We start from the raw sequence: 10996 nt of genomic DNA on the forward strand, positions 1-10996 counted from the left end.
AATGATGTTGCATTCTTGCGAATGTATTGGGACCAATCCCCTTCCATTGTATGTAGTCACTCAAGGGTAATAACATTTGCTGACACGATTTGCAAATTTTACATTGTATTGATCGATGATCCTGATAATCTGTTTCTTTACATAAATCAGAATATGCACTCGGTGACATAAAACTTATCTAGTCAAATGCATGATAAATATATCGTTGTTATAATCTGTCTCCACAGGTGATATAGTGCACTTAATGACCGTGACGTCACCAGCGTTATCGCAGGATAAATCACGTGTATACGTACTCAAGTTAGCTAGCGACCTTCCGTGATCGTCTGTCGCCGGGTGGTGGCGCCTGGCTCACACCAGTAAAAATGCACGTTAACCTTGAAGTCAGCATCACGTTGTTGTGATGAGGCAGACCGGACAGACATTTACAGGGAATTAAGAACGTGCGTCTTTACATAACTTTAAACTCGCGTTTGAATTAGTTTCTATCAATTAAGGTAGATCCTCAGTAAAGCTCGTTAACGACCTGACATGTTTGTTAACTGGCATATTACAGCGTTGTACCTAACCTTACATCGGACTGAAGACTTTAATGTTCTCTGCTATAAAATGACGTCACTGGTGATGTTGAAACATACAGAGATATAATTAGACAGCGTTCTTAGAGTCTTGTGATGACGTAGATATATACATTTAATCTACTTGTTTGATGCCATATTTAATTAATCCTGCTCTATCCGGCCTATTGCTGTACTTCCGGACGTTGTGCGCATCATTAAGTAATTGTACTAGTGAACTCGCATACTTTTAAAGGACACCAAAGAGGTAAACAAGTCTGTTTTAAATGTAAAAGCCACTTGCGGAAATATAAAAGAGAACATTTCCAAATATCAAATCTAACCCAACATGAGGATATTTTTAGAAAAAAATCCTGGAAACGTTTGCACATTATCTATATAGGTCATCACTGTCATTGAAGCGATCACGTGGTTAGCCTTTTACGTGTAACGGTATCAATGCATTCTTTGTAATGGCGGAAACGGCAGTCTGTAAAACTAGTATTTTCACGCAATTACATGATCATTGTATACCGTCCTGTCATGACAGCATCTAATTGTCCTTCAATGATGTTCAGAGATTTATATTTGTATTGAGTTATAAGTGACTTCTACTTTGTTTGCTTTTAAACATGAACGCTTTACTCCTTTTTATATCAAAGTCACTTTAAAGATGGAATCGAAAATAGATACACATCTGACAAACGTGTCTCATGTTTCCTATTTTAATGTTGGTATGATATTTTATCGGAAGAAACCCAATTACTTTAACAGCTTCCGATTCATGCATCGGCGATGTTTGTGTGTCATTTTGGTAAAAAGATCTCTTTGAAGATTTTAAATGAACAAAAAATAAAGATTGTCATCTGCAAACTTGTCAATACTAAAATGAACGCAAAAGCTCACGTTTAATGTCATTTTAGCGGTAGCATGGTATCTGCAAATTCTTCGGAGAATAGTTAAAACAACGTAGAGCATTCCAATTATGATTTTTATTTGAAAGCATTAACTATTATGATGAAAGTACAAATAAAAAACGTTGTCGGCAAAACTAAAACAGCATGATTGATTGAAGTGTCCGCTCTGTTTAGTCTTCGGGTCTGTCATGTTTATTACAAATTTCTATATAATATGTTGTGAGGATATCGTGTTCACACAAATCTGTAATTACACCATACATTCCGTGACATAAGCGTCCTGCTCCAGTGATTAAGTGATTAGAAGCCCTAATGCTGTCATGTTTTGAGATACCCCAGGTAACATCCGTGATTGATGACCATCAACTAGAATGTAAAAGATATATTGTTTGATTCATTCTTCTGGAGTCCTTGGTAATCTCCGCGTAGTAATGTTTATCGATGGTTCGACCTGACAGCATCATTTTCTTATTTCATCATTTATCTGCTTTAAGGGACTATTCCAATTTCTTTAGCTGCAATCTGTTCCTCCTACCATTACTCTACAATAACATAGCTCGTGACTGTTAAATATCATATATCGATCACTTGGAAGATTCTGACAAATTGGTGAGAATCCTCTCCCTCCTCTTTTCCCGTACAATGCTGTGAAAGAACTAACTTTGGGGCATTTGTATCTAATCACCTTTCCCGTCTAAAGAGTGATCTGACAAATCATTGAATACCCTTTTCGTCCTCTTTTTGTGGATTTCTGTAAAAGCACTAATTTTGGGATATTAGCAAAGTGTGCCATTCCCTTATCTACATTTATTTTTCTTAAACATTGACATTTGTTGAATTATAACCAAGGATAAAGTCAGAGCATATCATTACAATCCCTCCCAGTGTCCCGGATATTGTCTACATTCTCGTTACCAAAGAGATGGAGGGACGTACTCTGGACTAGAGATTTATCAAGTGTCCTCTTATCTTTGATTTAGTTTTGTTCTTTTTTGCTCAGGGGTTAACGTGATCTGGATTACTCTTTCCTTTTAAACCATCTTCTACGTAAGCAAACAAACAAACAAACAAAAGAACGAGCTATCAATTATCGACAACAATAACTTAACAAAGCCGTGGTCCACACATAAATGGCCACTCAGAGGCTAAATTAAACTTGTATCTCAATGGAAAGAATTTGACACGGAAAGATGACACTCCAACCGGTCGCATTCTTCATACAACAACCTTATCAGATGTACCAAGAGAGAAATAGCCAAAAAGAAAGAATAAACAAGAATTTACAGAAAAGATAAAGTTTCCAAGAAGTGTAACGGGGGAAGAAGATTCGTTTTTTATTTCTTCAATTGTCCTAAAGCGGAAGATGAAGGAACTTACCGTTTCGGCGGGTTTCCCACATTAGTCACCTCTCACGATAAGACGCAATGGATTGCAGCATGTGTTTAATTTGTTCCGAAATGTTTTGATAGAAAACGTGTAGCAAAAATGCACAGATACACGTTTATGCGCATGTTATATCAATTTGACCAAAGGAAAAGAAACATAAACACAATAAGTTATTGTTCTAATGTCTAAGTCGATATCGATATTGTCTACGTGATAACACAGAAGCATTTGACGGATCATATTGTAACGACCAGCATGGCGTGAAATAGAAAGAAACCAAAACCATTAGTCAAATCAATTACCAATAGATTTTCGTTCTGCAATGAGCTAGCAAACTATGGTCACTTCCGTTGTTAGGCACAGTAGAACAACTTTTCTGCTGTTCCCCATGGCCCAATATTACACATTTTAGTAGGTTACAGAAGGGAAATATGTCTCTTTCAACGCACAACTGCTTACATCCTCCCAGTCTATGTTTTAGTGTTGACTGGACCGGAAAATGTTATCAATCAAACAAACCCCCTTAAACATGTCAATTACAATCAGTGCCTAAAATACCTTTAAAGATAGTCCATGATGTTTACGTTTATTTTCGGCTGATATCTCTCCCAACAAACTAATAAGAGTACCTTCACAAGCGTGGATTACTTTGTTTACATCAGTGCCAAAGTGTCGCTTTATGTTGTACATGGCGTTGACACCAGATTAGCATAGGACTAGGGCTTAAACTGACGCTATGGATATTGACACGACCTGAATCTCGCGATTTGTGGAGTTTTGGGTCTGAAAATCAAAATATATGTATGCATGCACAAGGTTCGGCTCCACTTCTGGTCGATACGTACAAATCACGCGATAACGAATATGTCTATCGTGATGTGGAGAAAAAAATCTTTTTTCAATGTAATTAAACAAATGCATGGTAACATTGATTACAGATAGAAGGATGAAGTCCATCTTTGTGTAAGGACGCCATGTTTGGTTTGTACTGGTAATACGTCCTCCCTTAAGTACTAAGTCTTCAACCGTTGGTCGTTTGATATGGACTGGATTTCCGTGACATATATGTTTTTATGAGATTGCTGTATTTTATAGCGACATCAAACTCAGGGTTAGTTTCTAAAGTCAATTAAATAAAAATTTAATAAGTGGGAGTGATGTAATAAATGTTGCATTTAGTTACGCTAAAGAACGTAGATCTAGTGTTTTAGTAAAGAAGAACAGGAAAAAATCCTCCGGAGCGTCGTGTGTAGAGTGTTTGTCGAGGAACAATATATTTTCTTTAAAGATTCATATATAATAATTAGTTTAAAATGGTAGTAGCTTCCTCTTTCATAGTATATCAAACAAAATTCAAGATATTAATACTTCTTTTGATAAATTTGACATTACGACGTTATACATCATATTACAGTTGATTTTTACTACCAATGCGGCTCCTCCCTTTCGCAATCTACCAGCGGAATTCGATAAAACTTTCACGTAATGGTTTCTTAACAAACCGGAAATGATTTTATATAATTTAATTATTCCCATAGATTTGGGATTTTTAGTTTTGAAAAAAAAAAAAAAAAAAAATGGGTTTTCGTCAACTTTCATGTTTATCATTTTTTGGGTGTGTGGCATTGTTTGGAACAATATTAAAAAATAAACAATGTGTGAAGAAGCATTGTTAATCTTTCCACAAAATGTTTTATTTATTAAAAATATAACAAAACTTTTTTTACACAAAGTGATTGTTTTCTTGAAATTGTATGGATAAATGTGATTATATAGGTAATCCAAACGAACAGGAAACATCATTTAACACAAAAGAGTGTAAAATTGAAAACAAAACCTTACACAAAATTGCATTTTAACCCCTTATATACATTTCGCTGTTATTCTGCAGGGAGATAGAATTTCCACAAAAACCGTTATCACCCTTCACATATATCTAAAATGATCTAATAATGAATTGTAATTGTGATATCAAATTTGCCCTATTAACATAAGTGTTAATCTAAGATGAAACATAATTTAAACAAATATAAGTACTGTGAATGCCTACAGTGTTCTCCTATGAAAGTATCCTGGTTATCCGGGTTCTTGTTCTCTTTTCAGTAGCACATTTCAATATAAAGTGATATATACGTACAATTAAAGCTGATGTTATTAAATAACGGTAATAAAAGTTATTAACAATTAAAACATGTTTTATCGGGGTTTGAAGGGTAACCAAGCGAGTAGGAGACATTCACGTGTTGAACGACCTGTACTCATGTGGAAAGTGACAGGAAATGACATATCATCCTCACGCATGTGTTCTAGCTAGTTTTTAACAGCTGTTAACTATAATATACACTATGGCATTGAATTAAATGCCCGATACACTATACCGAAATGACAACACAGAAATAAAACAAGAAAGACATGTGAAGGAAGGGTTGAAAGTCCGTGAAGGGTAATCGCAACAACTCCTTTAGGTGTTTTGTTTAAATGCATGATGTCTGAACCTTCCAATCTATAGGAATGATCATGTAGGTGAGCAATGTCGATATAAGTCCCAGTTAATTCAAGAAGTCGTGAGCTATATGCTTGTTTAGCAAACACAGATATTTTTGTGTGGAACCCAGTCGTATAAGGTATACTAAAAACGTTGTTTGGTGACAATTTCGCTTTTGAAACAATGTGTAATACACCGAAAATAGATATTTGATCGCTTAAGCAAAACGTTATTTCCCGACTTCTCTCATTAAAATGATTGGCAAATTTTCTTCTTGTCGACTTTGTTTCCTCATCAACAGTGAATGGTAGGATCGTCGGTGTGATGGATGACTCTGTTTTTATGAATCACTTTCCATACATATTTCTAAAGTTACGCTAGATGGTTTAGGTTGTTCTCTTAACCATGTTTTAGTGTTTGATGATGTACGTGTATTTTTTCCGTTTGCCTCTCTTTTGCTGTCGTTTGGTTTAATTGTGTTTAACGTCCTTTTGACAGCTAAGTCATTTAAGGACGTACCTGCATGTGTGTTGTGTATGCCTTCAAGTGTGTATGTTTGTTGGAGACAGGGTATGCTAGTGTAAATACCTCCTTGTGATAGGGTTGATCTCGCTGATATACCATGTCGAAGGCACCCAGCACAGCATTCCGCCCGTCACATTATACTGACAACGGGTGAACCAGTTGTTGCCGTTACCCTAAATGCTGAACGTTAAGCAGGGACTAACTACATGTACCATTTTTAAAGAGTTTGGTATACCCCGGCCTTGGAACACAATCCATTTCGGTCCTCACCTGGGTGAACGCTCAACATTAAGGCCAAAAGTGAGGTGTTGCCAAGCAAGGGGCTAGGAAATAAAAAGGTAGCTAGGAAATGAGAGAAATATTAATACTAACTATTGCAATTAGCGCAGCAGATTTATTTTGATCGCTTTTAAGTCCCCAAGTAGGTAGTGGGCACGAAAGCAAATCCTCAATACTGCAGGGCTTTCCCTCATAAGTTTCCTCTTACGAAACATGCATTGGGTAACAGGTGTTTCTTTTTCTCGATCCCCGACCTGCAGGGGTGCTCTCTGGTTGTCTTCTATGGTGTTTTATATCGACCATTGTTAGCTCACCATGGTCCATGCCATACCGCAGCGTCCGTCGTATATCGTCCGTCCGTCCGTCGTCCTGAACGGCAAGTAGATTTTGACTAAATTTGGTCTGGAGCATCCTTAGGCCAACGGAACTTAATTTTGTATAAACCGTGGGTTTGGCCCTCCTGGGGGGCAGAGGGGCGGAGCCGAATAGGGGAAATAGAGGTAAACCTTTAAAAGCCTTCTTCTACCGTAGGGATTAAGGGATTTTATGCTAATTTAGTCTGGAGCATCCTTTGTGCAGGAGGACTCAACTTTGTTTAAATGGTGACACCCATTATTTATACAAACTTGGGTCCCCTTGGCCAAAGGATGCCAATGAGTGGGGCCCAATAGGGGAAATACAGGTAAACCTTTAAAATCCTTCTACTACCATAGGGATTAAGGGATTTTATCCAAATAAAGTTTGGAGCATCCTTGGGCCAAGGGGACTCAATTTTGTATAAATGGTGGGTGTGACACTCCCCGGGGCAGGGGGCGGGGCCCAATAGGGGAAATACAGGTAAACCTTTAAAATCCAACTTCTACCGTAGAGACTAAGGGATTTTATTCTAATTGAGTCTGGAGCATCCTTGGGCCAAGGGACTCAATTTTGTATAAATGGTGGGTATGACCCCCCTGGGAGCTGAGAAGCAGGGTCCAATAGGGGAAATAGAGGTTAACATTTTGGCCAAGGGGACACAATTGTGTATAAGCAGTATGTGTGGTCACCCAGGGGACAGAAGGGCGGGGCCCAATAGTGGAAATAGAGGTAAACCTTTAAAATCCTTCTTCTACCATAGTGCTTAAGGGATTCTATCTTAATTTAGTTTGGAGCCTCCTTGGGCAAAAGGGACTCAATTTTGTATAAACAGTATAAACAATTTGTATCTCCCATATTTTTTATTGTTGGTAAGATCATAAAGTTATGCATTTGTCTAAGTAATGTAACGTCACAATTTAGCTTGTATTGTTGTTGACGTCATGGATTTATGTGTATGCCTTCTTTGAAGTCATAATGACCTTGCATTATTGATGACGTCATACTTTCTTGTGTAAACAACTATGACCTCACAATGCCTGTCTTCAAAATAAACAGTCTCCTGATGAACGGGGAATCAACCCGAGAAAGGGCTAGAGACGCTTTCTCTGTCTTTTGTTCTATTTTTTATATTTAATTCCAATACAAGGACTTATCAATGTTTTCTTTATATATATATATAGATATATTATAAATCAGAAAAAATTATCCTTACGGACGAATACATATTATATAAAGAAAAATTCTGAACAACGCGTCTTTAGTACTTCCATCTCTTCTATATATATATATATCAGAGTCTTTGACGTATTCCAGTTGCTCCACACGATATCTTTACGGACTTTTGGTAACACTCCTCCCCTGAGGGAGCTGCGATCGTTTCTGTAGACTCTGTTGTGACAAGGGAATTCTTCAATGAACGTACTGACATTTATTTTTGAGATTAGCTCTAATTTGACCTCTTGATTCACGATACTTTACATCTAGTGACAGGTTATCGCATCCCGATTACTTGTCAATGCTATGGGTGTGTTGGTTATTGGCCTCATTGCACTCTAATGTAGCAGAACTGGACTGAGCCGATCGCCAGGGACCAGGTAGCTCCATTAGTTAGAGCGTCCGTCTAGAGTTCGGATTGTCCCGGGTTCGAACCCCGGTCTGGCCGTTGTATTTAATTTTCCCTGTTACACATGTTATCCTTGTCCTGTTGGGTGCATTCGGTGACGTCGATGTCCTGTGTTATACCTCAGCTCTATCACTGTTCATTTTATTGTTGTTTTGCATAGTATCGTTTATGCTGTAATGTCTGTTTTCTCTTCCAAAGATACTATTATTAGCCCTGGCGAATGTAATGTCTGTTTTCCCTTCCAAACATACTAATATTAGCCATGCCGAATGTAATGTCTGTTTTCTCTTCCAAAGATACTAGTATTAGCCCCGGCGAATGTAATGTCTGTTTTCTCTTCCAAAGATACTATAGTATTAGCCCTGTCGAATGTAATGTCTGTTTTCTCCTCCAACGATACTAGTATTAGCCCTGCCGAATGTAATGTCTGTTTTTTCTTCCAAAGATACTAGTATTAGCCCTGCCAAATGTAATGTCTGCTTTTCTTCCAAAGATACTAGTATTAGCCCCGGCGAATGTAATGTCTGTTTTCTCTTCCAAAGATACTAGTATTAGCCCTGGCGAATGTTATGTCTGTTTTCTCTTCCAAAGATACTATTATTATCCCTGGCAAATGTAATGTCTATTTTCTCTTCCAAACATACTAGAATTAGCCCTGCCGAATGTTATGTCTGTTTTTTCTTCCAAAGATACTAGTATTAGCCCTGCCAAATGTAATGTCTGTTTTTTGTTCCAAAGATACTAGTATTAGCCCCGGCGAATGCAATGTCTGTTTTCTCTTCCAAAGATACTATTATTATCCCTGGCAAATGTAATGTCTATTTTCTCTTCCAAAAATACTATAGTATTAGCCCTGGCGAATGTAATGTCCGTTTTCTCTTCCAAAGATACTATATTATTAGCCCTGTCGAATGTAATGTCTGTTTTCTTCTCCAACGATACCAGTATTAGCCCTGGCGAATGTAATGTCCGTTTTCTCTTCCAAAGATACTATATTATTAGCCCTGTCGAATGTAATGTCTGTTTTCTTCTCCAACGATGCTAGTATTAGCCCTGGCGAATGTAATGTCCGTTTTCTCTTCCAAAGATACTATAGTATTAGCCCTGGCGAATGTAATGTCCGTTTTCTCTTCCAAAGATACTATATTATTAGCCCTGTCGAATGTAATGTCTGTTTTCTTCTCCAACGATACTAGTATTAGCCCTGGTGAATGTAATGTCTATGTTCTCTTCCAAAAATACTATAGTATTAGCCCTGGCGAATGTAATGTCCGTTTTCTCTTCCAAAGATACTATATTATTAGCCCTGTCGAATGTAATGTCTGTTTTCTTCTCCAACGATACCAGTATTAGCCCTGGCGAATGTAATGTCCGTTTTCTCTTCCAAAGATACTATATTATTAGCCCTGTCGAATGTAATGTCTGTTTTCTTCTCCAACGATCCTAGTATTAGCCCTGGCGAATGTAATGTCCGTTTTCTCTTCCAAAGATACTATATTATTAGCCCTGTCGAATGTAATGTCTGTTTTCTTCTCCAACGATCCTAGTATTAGCCCTGGCGAATGTAATGTCCGTTTTCTCTTCCAAAGATACTATATTATTAGCCCTGTCGAATGTAATGTCTGTTTTCTTCTCCAACGATACCAGTATTAGCCCTGGCGAATGTAATGTCCGTTTTCTCTTCCAAAGATACTATATTATTAGCCCTGTCGAATGTAATGTCTGTTTTCTTCTCCAACCATACTAGTATTAGCCCTGGCGAATGTTATGTCTGTTTTCTCTTCCAAAGATACTATTATTATCCCTGGCAAATGTAATGTCTATTTTCTCTTCCAAACATACTAGAATTAGCCCTGCCGAATGTTATGTCTGTTTTTTCTTCCAAAGATACTAGTATTAGTCCCGGCGAATGTAATGTCTGTTTTCTCTTCCGAAGATACCATAGTATTAGCCCTGTCGAATGTAATGTCTGTTTTCTTCTCCAACGATACTAGTATTAGCCCTGGCAAATGTAATGGCTATTTTCTCTTCCAAACATACTAGTATTAGCCCCGGCGAATGTAATGTCTGTTGTATCTTCCAAAGATACCATAGTATTAGCCCTGTCGAATGTAATGTCTGTTTTCTTCTCCAACGATACTAGTATTAGCCCTGTCGAATGTAATGTCTGTTTTCTTCTCCAACGATACTAGTATTAGCCCTGACGAATGTAATGTCTGTTTTCTCTTCAAAAGATACTAGTATTAGCCCCGGCGAATGTAATGTCTGTTTTATCTTCCAAAGATACTATAGTATTAGTCCTGTCGAATATAATGTCTGTTTTCTCCTCCAACGATACTAGTATTAGCCCTGGCGAATGTTATGTCTGTTTTCTCTTCGAAACATACCAGTATTAGCCCTGCCGAATGTAATGTCTGTTTTTTCTTCCAAAGATACTAGTATTAGCCCCGGCGAATGTAATGTCTGTTTTCTCTTCCAAAGATACTATAGTATTAGCCCTGTCGAATATAATGTCTGTTTTCTCCTCCAAGGATACTAGTATTAGCCCTGGCAAATGTAATGTCTATTTTCTCTTCCAAACATACTAGTATTAGCCCTGCCGAATGTAATGTCTGTTTTCTCTTCAAAAGATACTAGTATTAGCCCCGGCGAATGTAATGTCTGTTTTCTCTTCCAAAGATACTATAGTATTAGCCCTGTCGAATATAATGTCTGTTTTCTCCTCCAAGGATACTAGTATTAGCCCTGGCAAATGTAATGTCTATTTTCTCTTCCAAACATACTAGTATTAGCCCTGCCGAATGTAATGTCTGTTTTCTCTTCAAAAGATACTAGTATTAGCCCCGGCGAATGTAATGTCTGTTTT

Source organism: Mizuhopecten yessoensis, unplaced genomic scaffold, assembly GCF_002113885.1.
Source record: "Mizuhopecten yessoensis strain PY_sf001 unplaced genomic scaffold, ASM211388v2 scaffold11161, whole genome shotgun sequence".
Classification (NCBI taxonomy): domain Eukaryota; kingdom Metazoa; phylum Mollusca; class Bivalvia; order Pectinida; family Pectinidae; genus Mizuhopecten; species Mizuhopecten yessoensis.